The sequence below is a fragment of the Hoplias malabaricus genome, chromosome 3 (assembly GCF_029633855.1).
Source record: "Hoplias malabaricus isolate fHopMal1 chromosome 3, fHopMal1.hap1, whole genome shotgun sequence".
In the NCBI taxonomy this organism is placed as follows: Eukaryota; Metazoa; Chordata; class Actinopteri; order Characiformes; family Erythrinidae; genus Hoplias; species Hoplias malabaricus.
The window spans coordinates 20,465,270-20,478,420 of record NC_089802.1 but is presented as its reverse complement, the minus strand read 5'-3'; positions in this window follow the sequence as shown (position 1 = coordinate 20,478,420).

Genomic DNA, 13,151 nt, shown 5'->3' with positions numbered 1-13,151 from the left:
TGCTGTAGTCCTCAGTTAAATAAGTTCATAAATAAAGGAGGAAAGACACAGAGAGAGGTGTTGAGCTGCAAATTTCTCTGAAGCTCCTCTCTCTCTGAAATGCTTCACGTTTGAGATTAACTTCAGGTTTTAACAGGAGACTTAAACAGGTAATTTTAGTCCCACCCATTTTCAGATGGTAATCGCAGCACAGGGGGTGGGCCTGGTCTGAACAGGTGTGGGAAATGCAACTTAGTTTGTCAGTTTCTCATTAAATGAAAATGTACACATATACAACATAAGAACAAAAGAAATGAAACTAAAAGAATTGAGTAAAAATAATTAATTCATTTTACCATGGCCATGCGTATATTTTACCACTGTACTACTTTAAAGCCAGAGAAGTGATTTTGTAGAAACCAGTGCTTTTTAAAAAATTCCAACCAAAATATTACCACTCCCTACTTTTGACTCCTAAACCCACTAAAAACCCTAAACCACAGGAACAGCACAGCTTGATAAAGACCTACTAATTCTTCTGCATCAAATCAGTCCAAGGTCATAGAACACGAATGAGCAGAATTTCTAATATCTTCCTCCAACCTACGTAATGCATAGTATATGTCATAAAATAACATTTATGCACACGAAATGCACTGTATGTGAGATAATAAAACCATTTGCATCTGGCTTTAAGCTTCATGTCTCCCTATTGAATATTTAGTGCAATATCTGTGTGTAGTAGTATTAGTTTCATAATTTTGGACAGAGTGTATTTTACAGCGTGATTTAAAAAAATGTATGAAATGAATTAGAGTCTTGTGGTCTATGGAAAAGGAATTGATTTGTTTATGTTGTCAGACTATCGGGATGTAAATAATATTTCAAGAAATAAAATAAAAATTGTCTTTAAGAAAACCACCTACCCTACATTTAAAGTAAATGTCTATGATTGTGGGGAAATTCAGTTCTATCTGGTTACATTCAGAAGCTCTGAGCTGTAGTAAAAATAACATGTATAATGCACTGTAGAAATTTTTAATTGTTACTTAATTCACAAAACTACAAATAAATCAGTTCCAAAAAACTAAACATTGGTTCTAACATGCAATGTATCAAAAATGAATAGTTATGAATTTGTTAAAAGCAGTTTAAGTGTACACTGATCAACATCATGACCACCTCTTTGTTTCAACAAATCAGTGTCACTGCAGCACTGAGAATGATCCAAACCCTGTGGTGGTCCTGACCATTGAAGAGCAGGATGTTAAGAGTTTAACTGTTCATGCAGGGAAACAAATTGATTATATTCTGTAATTGTAGAACTACTGTTCTGGTTAAGTTCTGGTTTGGACAGTGGAGCTGAGAGAATGGACAGTGAGTGTAGAAACAAGGGGGTGGTCATAATGTTATCGTTGTTCTGTGTATATAGTGTGAGGCATGTGAAAAATCAGCAGATATTTATAGTAATATTAATATAGTAAAAAAAGCCCAGTCCTATTAGTCTGGCACATGCAGAGGAACCCCAATGCCTCAAGGATGCACGGTTGTTTAAATTCCTCAGAAAAAAAACAAAGGCTTGAGGTGTATAAATAATGGAGAAGCACCCAGTACCTATAGGATGTGGTAAAAAAGCCTGTTGGATCCAAAAATGGTGGCTGAATGCCATCAAATTATCACAGAAATGTTCCAACATATAGCATAAAACCTTCATAAAAGAGAAGAAGCTGTGACTGCCATAAAGGGGAGCATAATCCTCTTGATATCTTTCATATCAGTAGACATCCTGGGTTAAAACCTTTGACAACTGTTTGACCACAGTGCATGTGTAAAGACAGTGAGAATTAGAACACATGTTCTATCTTGCAGTGACATGTTTCCCAGCATCTAGGAGGGAGTCTTTGCTTGGTATTAAGTTGATGCAAGGTTTCATAATGATGTATCAGAAGATTATTATAGGAAGGCACATATCATTTTGATATAACATTACTGGCAAACAAATCGTTGTGTACTCTCCCACAAGGAAATATTCCACAAATATTCCACATATTCCACACTCAAAATACAGGCACTCGTCTAAAGATATTTAATGAATCATTGCTAATGAAATGAATAATGAACGTCTTATGCCAATAAAGGTGTGCTATATTGCTCATCAATCTTAGCATTACAATCACCTCCTTGTTTCTACACTTACTGTCCATTCTGGGTTCCACTACCCAAAACAGCACTTTGTAGTTCTACAATTACGGACATGTTCTGGATACTTTGTTAGCCGCCTTTACCCTGTTCTCTAATGTTCAGGACCCTCAAAGGACCACCACAGAGCAGATATTATTTGGGTGGTGGATCATTCTCAGCACTGCAGTGACACTGACATTGTGGTGTTGTGTTAGTGTGTGTTGTGATGGCACAAATGGATCAGAAACAGCAGTGCTGCTAGGGTTTTTAAAGCCCTCAGGGTCAGTACTGGACTGGGTCAGCTGTGGAATAGTCCACAAATCAAACATATCCAGAAAGTGTAGCGCAACTATGAGCAACTATCACTGACTTTACATCTACGATGTGGACCAGCGTGGTAAGAGTGTCTAACAGAGTGGACAGTGCATGGATACAGTGTTTAAAGTGTTTTCTGATCCCCTCGTACCAATGCAAAGCACATTAACACACCACCATAACATGATTGTCAGTGCAGTGCTCAAAATGAGCCACCACCCAAATCATATCTCCTCTGTGAGGGTCCTGACCATTGAAGAACAGGGTGAAGGGGGGGGGGGGATAAAGTATCCACAAATGGACTACAGTCTGTAGTTCTAAAACTACAAAGTGCTCCTGTGTGGTCAGTGGAACTCAGAATGAACAGTGAGTGTAGAAACAAGAAGGTGGTAATAACGTTATGGTTGGTCGTGGTGTGTGATATTTCAGATTAGATTAAATTAATGAAACAATAATGAAAATGACAAATTTAGCGAGTTTACATTAGCGACCTAGCAAACAATTCCCCATATCAACTGAGTATACCACAGCTAACGCAGATTTCAGGATGCAATGTAGCAAAGACCTGACTGGGAAAATTCCTCAGTGCTTAGTGACATTCTTTATGCATTTATTGCCTCTTGTCTTTGTTTGCTTTAAATATTATCTCCAATGGGTGAACACTCTTTAATCTGGTCTATGGCTCTGTCTTACAACATTTTTCTTCAACAACTACGACAGAGCTTCTACTTGATTTATAGTTGTCTTATCACTGGTTATTGCCTGGATAGGACAGGAAGCTTTTACGTAACAATATAAAATACGTCACAAACAATGAGTAAGTCCAGACTTTAATCTGAGATACGTGTTGGACCTATTTCTGGACAATTTTTCAGTGTTGTCCCATGGTCACTGACTTTATTCATGGTTTAACTAATGAATTAAACAAATTAATAAATCCATTTGAAAATAATAAGAGCAATACACATTTTATTTAATCTGAATTTAAAGCTTAGAGAAGACTGAGAAGCTCATCATTTTTAAAAACATTTTTTGGTTCGTTTTTTTTTTTGGAACTCATATAAGCAGCACTGGAATAAAATATTTGACTGTTTTTCCTTAATTGGCTCAGGTATTAAAACAGTAATATATCAGTGTTGTTCGGTAGGTGAACTCTCCTGGGAATCACCATTCCTTATCTTTTACCCATTTAACTTTGGGTAAATGGTAATCCAGATTTCTGATGTTTTGCTCCAAAGGGCCTTTCATAATGCCTCTTTTGTACCTTTTTATGTTTGCAATCATCAGAAAATATCAACGTTTCAACTAATTACTATTATTATTATTGTTTTATTGGTAACACTTTACAACAAGTGTAACATAATTCATGATACTTGAGACAGTAATAAACCTTAATAAATGGTTAAGTAATGTCCAATTAATCATATTAAGTAATGATAATAAACAAGAAGTAGCATCAACTAGCATTCATTTTGGATTTGATTTAATTCTAAAATAATGTTTGTTGTTGTATCTATCATTACTTAATGATTAACTATGACTTAATCATTTAATGATATTTATTATTATCTTATTACATAATATTCTTAATTTACTATGACTTGGTGTGCAATCAAACTCCCTGAAACCTTTCATATATTTTTGAGTGGTCTTGAGCATTAAATGCTCATGGGTTTGGCATAGGGGATCCCTTAGTGACATCTTAGTTGCCTTAGTTGGACAGCACAACTGTTTTGCTGTCATGGAGACGAGTCCAAAGTGTCTCAAAATAATAAGGACACCTTACACCCAACCCAAGCTCATTGCAAGTGGCTTGCAACCAGTGGGTATTTATGGCCATTAGACTTTGGATCACTGCCCAGTTTATACATCTGAAAACTCACATACAGAAAACGGAGAGTAATAGGAAAGCACTTATCTGGTGTTCACTTGTATTAATTTAAAAATTAAAGATCTGATCAAACATACAACCAGAACAGAGTAGAACCTTTGAGAAAACTGCACCAATCTCAGAGAAATGTGTAAAGCAGTGGAGTGTTTTACTTGTCTAGATTATGAGGTTTGTGATGTTTCCAAGAAACTACGTAGCTACTTCTGAAATAGGTTACAATAAGCTGTATCATTGCAATAATCATGGGTAATAGCACAATAACATTTGCAAGTAATGTAACAGCAATTACGCATGGGTGGTGCATTCTAAACATAGATCAACTTAAGCCCATATAACTTTTTGTGAAGTTGTAAAATTATAGAATGTGGGTTTCACTCCCCTCAATAAAACTACAAACCCTATTCCCAGAAAAGCTCTGTAGTTTTTTTATAAGGCAATAAACACTGTCTGTGATTCTCTCCCTTGAGCTTTTACCGAAAACATCACATTTGTGCTTTGGATAAAGCTTCAAGAGAATAAAAAAATCACGACTGTTATTTTTTTAGTAAATATTTGCACACACACACACACACACACACACATATATATATCTCATCAAATAATCTCATCTTTTATGAGATGCAACTATCCAGCTGGGTTGGAATGATTCTACAATGATAATTCTTGTGGTAGATTTACATGTAAGGATAGGTATATTCAAATATTATTTTTATTTTTTAATAAAATTGAGGCCTCGCCCTGTAGTTGTTCTAGCTGTTGCTTTTTATGTATATTTAGTGATGTATATTTTGTTGTGTAAGACAATGTAATATATAGTTACTCACAGAGGTGGAAAATTTTACTCAGGTACAAGTAAAATCACCGGTATAAAAATGCACTCAAGTAAAAGTAAAATGTAGTGCAGTTGAAATTTACTCAGGGTAAAAGTTACTTAGTTACTTTTTTAAAAGTGTGTGTTTGGAGGGGTTTCTCTGTGTAGTGCAAAAAGGATAAGGAGATATACATTTCAAACCAGTTTTAATAAAAGGAATAATTTTTACATATTAAATAAGCTGCTCATGGAGAGGCCTGAAGATATTAACATGACTATTAAAATATTTGAAATGTCTATTTCAGATCATATTTCTATTAAAGGGATATTTCTGTTGTTTTGAAGTGGGCATGTATGAGGTACTTATGCCTAGTCAGTGTAGTACCCATAGTAGACAGCGTTCAGCTTTCTTCCAGTTCAGTCTTCTTCCTATAAGAGAAATTAGTCTCAAAATACTTTACAAATGCATAAATATTAATCCACAAATTATCCCAATCTGTGTCTCACTTTCTGCAATTTGTACAAATACAGTTACATTCATAAATACATGTTTTTGGTTTTCATAGAAAAATCATAATTTTATCCATCCATCCATTATCTGTAACCGCTTATCCAATTAAGGGTCGCGGGGGGTCCAGAGCCTACCTGGAATCATCGGGCGCAAGGCGGGAATACACCCTGGAGGGGACGCCAGTCCTTCACAGGGCAACACAGACACACACACATTCACTCACACACACGGACACTTTCGAATCACCAATCCACCTGCAACGTGTGTTTTTGGACTGTGGGAGGAAACCGGAGCACCCGGAGGAAACCCACGCGGACACGGGGAGAACACACCAACTCCTCACAGACAGTCACCCGGAGTGGGAATCGAACCCACAACCTCCAGGCCCCTGGAGCTGTGTGACTGCGACACTACCTGCTGCGCCACCGTGCCGCCCATCATAATTTTATGCGAAAATAAATACATTTGTTTAAATTTACATTGCATATATTTGTAAAATCGAAGTCTCGAACTTAAGATGTATTTGTAAATTGTTGAATCTTTGTGGATCAAGTCGACGTGTATTTGTTCATTTCCTCTCGCGAGATTTTGGATTTTGAGACTTTCCTTTCGCATTTCACCCAATCAAAATACAAATGCAGCCTGATCCACACATGTAGCCAGTAGGCGAGCGATAGCTCTACCGCTAGGTGGCACTGTTGTATCCCCCAGTGTTTCAGGACTGACCTGTTACTCTCGGGGCCACAGCAAAACAACCCCCTGTAGGCGGGACTATGACTCCATTGGCTGCCACAGCAAATGATGGACAGCTAACTCTGGCTGCGGACTGGCTAAATAAAAGTGATGACCAATGAGAAGCAGTGGGGTATCGGCCCCTCACTCCGGCTAAGGGGGCGCATCTGTCTGTCTGAAACAAATCACACCTTAACCATCCAATCTCAAAAATACGGAACACAACCCGTGCCGTATTAGTCCAATACGCAACGCGATTTTTGTGTCCAAATACGGGATGAGTATTTTATTTGACATCCCTAGTCTAATTATGGAAGTTCCGCTGGACTTTAACGTCGTTAAATTTAGGGCCATTTCAAAAGTGTTCCCCAGTGATTCCCCACTCCTAACTGTCTGTGATATGAAGCTGAATTCAGCGGCTTGGGCGTTATTTTGTTCGAACTTCCACATTAAATTCTGCGCAATTGCGTCTCCGTTTAAGTTGGTCCTCACGTCCTAAAACAACAGTGCCACCTAGCGGCAGGTCGTTCGCCTGCTGGCCACATGTGTGGATCAGGCTGCATTTGTTTGGGTGAAATGCGAAAGGAAAGTCTCAAAATCCAAAATCTCGCGAGAGGAAATGAACAAATACACGTCACTGAAAACACGTGAGTGACTTGATCCACAAAGATCCAACAATTTACAAATACATTTTAAATTCGAGACTTCGACTTTACAAATATATGCAATGTAAACTGTGACTGTATTTGTACAAATTGCAGATCGTGAAACACATATTGGGATGTATTCATTTGTGAATAGTGAAACATATTTGTAACTTGTGTTTAATTTGGATTAACATTTACACATTTGTAAAGTATTTTGAGACTAATCTCTCTCCATAGACATTGCTCTTCTTTCACTCTCTCAGTTTTCCCGCTGGTAATGGGGATTGAACTGACCACAGTCCAAAACCCACTTTTCCATGGATTGCCTAGCATTGTGTCAAATTTTTCCTTTCAAGACTGCCTCTTCTGGATTGGGTAACAGCTACATAGCACCAGAAAATGCAGCATTTTGTGATTGATTCCACATTTTTTATAAAAAAAAAAAGGGATTCCATTAGTTTTTCCAAATTTCTGTGTATTTTGAAGTTATTTCCAAAAAATAAAGAAGATGGACCCCGGAAGGTAACACCCAAGTGACAGTATTTCTGACAGTGTATTTGAAATTTGTTTGGTTAATTTTATGTGTAATATGAATCTGAAAAATATCATTTTTTGAGGTCTGATTTTCTATAAAATTCTCTGTATGCTCCTTTAGGTCAAACCTTTATTTCAACAAAAATCTCAGAGATTAGGCATATTATTATTATAATCCTACACAAGATAAGATGTAAAATATCCTATGCCAATCCATTAGAGCGTCACATAGGGCCCACCCCACCCTCTTCCTACTGACAGCCACACAATTTCTACTGTTCCACTCCTACAGCTACATCCTAAGGCCATTTATGATCCGATCAGCAACCAGCTATCTACCTTTGCACATTTAAATTCCTTAACTAAACTTGTGAGTGGTAGCTCCAGTACCCTCCTCCCACTTAAATACTGTGGCACCCCTAGCCACTTCCTTATATCCTTGTTCATAACCCTTTCCATCCTCTCTACTACTGTGATCGAAACGTCATAAACTGTCAACGGCCATCTAATACGAGGCAGTAAGCCAAACTGCAGACACCACAATTTCAACTTCCTTGACAGACATGATCTATCAATGCTATTAATAGCCTTCAATAATTCAGCATTTATTCATTCATAAGAGGCTTTTAAACCAGTGGAGGTTTGGTTTTTCTTTCTTAATATTTCTGTGGAGTTGCATTTCACATTAACCTGTCTTAAAGGAACATTAGGTAGTTTTTTTATTTTATTTTAAACTACACCTTCAAAATCATTGTGATGCTTCACTGACCTGTAATAGGGATGCTAGAGCTACTCTAGCTTCAGCATTGCAGAAATGGCACTATGTATGGACTGTCCGCCTAAATTTAATACCTTGCTGTAAAAGTGAATTTAATTCTGCAATTGTAGGGAGAGCTCAGGATCAAAAATAGCTAATCTTACCTAGTCTACCTTTGATGTATTTTTAAACTGGATTCTGTGAAATTTAATTTTGAACAGACAGGAAAGAAACCTTTATCTCATAGTCTACATGGACACACTGTCTGATCTGGAATATTCCTGGCAGCATATTTACATTCCCTCCTCAATTCCTCAATGCGTAGTGATTTAAGGTTATTCAGGCACTAGTGATACATGTCAGGAAATGAATAACTCTTATTTTGCTGAGTAGGAATTTGCAGAGCTTAGTGAGACGTCAGAGTAATGGTGCATAGTTCAAACTTTCCTTTGACAAATGATATGCAATGCCACCTACTGGAACACAGGCATGTTCCTTATTATCACAGTGGGTCCAAAAGCCACAGAACACGGAACTGATTTCCTGTTATTATATTATCTACAAAATATAAATTTAAAAACTTCCTCATTTCGTAATGGCTTGTCCATTACAAGAGAAAAATAAAACAGGTTTTGATTGTAAAGTGCCTTTTAATAGTATGCAACCGTTATGAAAGTTTATGATGTCTATTTATTGTTAAACTCACTGTCTATTCTCTCAGCTCCAGTGGTCATACAGGAGCACAGTTCAGGTCTACAATTACACACTGTAGTCTATCTGTTGCTCTGAATATTTAATTAGCCTTTTGCCCTGTTCTTCAATGATCAGGGCCCTCACAGCTCCACCACAGTGAAGATATGCTTTGGAGGGTGGATAATTCTCAGCACTGTTGGTGTGTGTTGTGCTGGTACGAGTGGATCAGACACAGCAGTGCTGTGTCTACTCTCTTAGACACCCCTACCTTGTTGGTCCACTTTGTAGATGTAAAGTCAGTACATCTATATGTCAGTACAGTAGCTCATCTGTAACTGCACAGTTTGTGTTGGTGGCGGGATATTTTTGGATAATATGAGATGTCTGTGCTATTGTTGTCCTTCTCTCACATGTTCACTCAGGTTGATGGTGAAGCAGAGGGGCGTTGATATTTTGAGAATCCATCATGCCTATGTTATTGTTAGACACTTTAGACTTAGTTCTGACACTAGGTCTTAACATTGACAAAATTAATATCTTACCGCAATCCTCACAAATCTCCGACCATTACCTAATTTCATATGAGCTACGTCTTAACCATAATATATGTAAGACCCCTCGCTATTCTACAAAGCGTATAATAAAACCATCTACCGCCCTACAATTTATAGAAAACCTCCCAGAAATATCAACACCAGTTCCCACTCCATCAGACCCAATGGAGCTAGATGTACTAACTGACTACTTAGAAAATACCTGTCGATCTACTTTAGAAAATGTAGCATCACTTAAACATAAATGTATATATATACATATAATGATAAAACCCGTACTTTAAAACAAACATCACCGAAACTAGAGCAGAAATGGCGATCAACCAAGCTGGCAGTGCTCTGCCTGGAAGGACAGCCTTATAGAGTATAGAAATGCCCTCACTAAAGCTCACTCAGCATATCTGGCCTCGCTGATCTCCCATAATAAAAATAATCCGAGAGCACTGTTTAGTGTGTTTTCCAGAGCTACAAAAAATCAAGCAGGTTCCGAACAACTAATTCCAGCAACTCTCACCGGTAAAGATTTTATGGACTTTTTTAATAATAAAATTGAGAATTTTAGACAACAAACTCAAGCCACAGTATTAAATCCGACCTGGCTGCCACCCAATGTGAATGATATAAAACATAATGTAATTGTAAAAGAAAGACTTGAAACCTTTTACCCACTCCCACAGTTAGAACTAGAGAAGATTATCACCTCCGCAAACTGTACAACTTGCACACGATGCAATTCCCACAAAATTACTCAAAGAAGTACTACCAGCTATTATCGATCCTCTTTTAACTATAGTAAACTCATCCCTTAGCCTGGGCCATGTACCCAAAGCTTTTAAACTAGCAGTTATTAAACCTATGATCAAGAAACCAAATCTTGATGCTAGTACACTGTCTAATTACAGGCCTATTTCTAATCTGCCATTTCTGTCCAAGATCTTAGAAAAAGCCGTGGCCCAACAACTTAGTTCATATCTACATAAGAATCATATATATGAAAAATTCCAATCTGGATTCAGGCCACATCATAGTACAGAGACAGCTCTAGTCAAGATAACAAGTCATCTTCTTCTTGCCTCTGATCAAGGCCATGTATCCCTGTTGGTGCTTCTTGACTTCAGCGCAGCCTTCGATACAATAGACCACAATATTCTCATAGAAAGGTTAGAAAACATGGTTGGAATCACAGGGACAGCCCTATTATGGTTCAAATCTTACTTACCGGAACGTTATCAATTCATAAAAGTAAACAATCTAAATTCAAATTATTCTAAAGTAAGATTTGGAATTCCACAAGGCTCTATTTTAGGACCATTATTATTTACATTATACATGTTACCGCTAGGCATAGTTATAAGAAACCATGACATTAACTTTCACTGTTACGCAGACGATACGCAATTGTATATTTCAGCCAAGCCCGATGACAAACACAGATTTAAGAAAATAGAGGACTGTGTAAAAGGCGTGAAAGGCTGGATGTTGCGTAACTTCCTCCTTCTAAACAGCAACAAAACAGAGGTCCTGCTTTTGGGTCCAAATGTGGCAAGAAATAAATTATCAGATTTAATTTTAAATCTCGCTGACTTTCCAGTTAAACCTGGTTCAGCAGCAAAAAATCTTGGTGTCATAATTGACCCGGATTTATCATTTGATCAACACATAGGCAGTATCACTAGGACAGCTTTTTTACATCTTCGCAATATTGCTAAGATTAGAAATGCTTTATCCCTCCAGGACGCAGAAACATTAGTACATGCCTTTATTACTTCAAGGCTTGACTACTGTAACGCACTACTGTCAGGATGCACCAGCTGCAATTTAAGAAAACTTCAACTAACCTCACTAAAGCTAGAAAATTTGAACATATTAGCCCAGTTCTATCATCACTTCATTGGCTGCCTGTAAAATTCTGCATCAACTACAAAATTCCGTTATTAACATATAAAGATCTACATGGGCTTGCTCCTGAATACCTTCAAGATACAATTTCCTATTATGAGCCTCCACATTTACTCAGATCACAGAATACTGGTTTTTTAATTGTTCCCAGAATTCAGAAGGCCTCAGCTGGGGGAAGAGCCTTTTCTTACAAAGCCCCCCAACTCTGAAATGATCTTCCAGAAAATGTTTGGGACTCAGACACAGTCGCAATCTTCAAATCTAGGCTAAAAACTCATTTGTTTAGTTTATTTTTTGGTAGTTAATGCTCCCCCATAGATAAAGGCGGCAGATCTGGGGGTCCATGGACACAGGGAATTATAGTAAACTGAGACGCTGGTGCTGTCGTCCCGCCGCTTCATGCGATCACTCAGGTTTGTTGACGGTGGAGCGGAGGGATGCCAGTGTTTCAGGATGCTCCCGTGTCTGTGTGTCCTTCTGGTTCTCTCCTTTTAGTTAAAGCTGTCATAGTCAGATCTGCCGGAGTCATTAGCCACACTCTGGAAATGTTCACATTTTCTGCTTTACAAACACCAAACAGTTCAAAATTAATTCCATCCCTTTACATTTTTCAGAGTAAATGACTGCCCACCTGTCTGTCTGGACACTGATGGATGACGAGATCCTCCTCCACGCTTCAGACCAGCTGCCCACACTCCAGCAACCACCAAGTGCCTTGAAGCTGCCCCTACACTGAAGTTCTCACGGACTACTAACTATTATCACCAGTAGATTGACCAGAGGAGGATGGGTCACCCCTTGTGAGCCTTGGTTCCTCCCAAGGTTTCTTCCTCAGCTGAGGGAGTTTTTCCTTGCCACTGTCGCCCCTGGCTTGCTCACTTGGGGTTTTTTACATTTTTTTTACATTTCATGTCAAATCTTTGTCTTACTGGAATTCTGTGAAGCTGCTTTGTGACATCAGTTGCAAAAAGCGCTTTACAAATAAATTTGAGTTGATTTGATTTAATTTGATTGTTCTGGTTCTGACCATAATTTTTATTATGATGCATGAAAAAAAACATATCAGAACTACTGAAACTATCAGTATGTTTCCGTGCCGAGCTGACCAACTGCACATTCTAAGTGCCCTGATGCTGGACAAAGATGGTCAGGATTGGGACAGCCCTGTTTTGGGTATAAGACCTCGAAATCGGGGTGGCACGGTGGTGCAGCAGGTAGTGTGGCAGTCACACAGCTCCAGGGACCTGGAGGTTGTGGGTTTGATTCCTGCTCTGGGTGACTGTCTGTGAGGAGTTTGGTGTGTTCTCCGCGTGGGTTTCCTCCGGGTGTTCCGGTTTCCTCCCACACTTCAAAAACACATGTTGGTAGGTGTATTGGTGACTCAAAAGTGTCTGTGAATGTGTGACTGTGTGTGTTGCCCTGTGAAGGACTGGCTCCCCCTCCAGGGTGTATTCCCTCATCATTTGCGCCCAATGATTCCAGGTAGGCTCTGGACCCACCGCAAACCTGAACTGAATAAGCGGTTACAGATAATGAATGAATGACCTGGAAATCAGCTTTTTGAAATCATTTTAACCCAGTAATTGACTGGGTCATTGTAGGACATTCAGCACATTATGAGCCTCTCTACAATGCCTTGTATTTTGG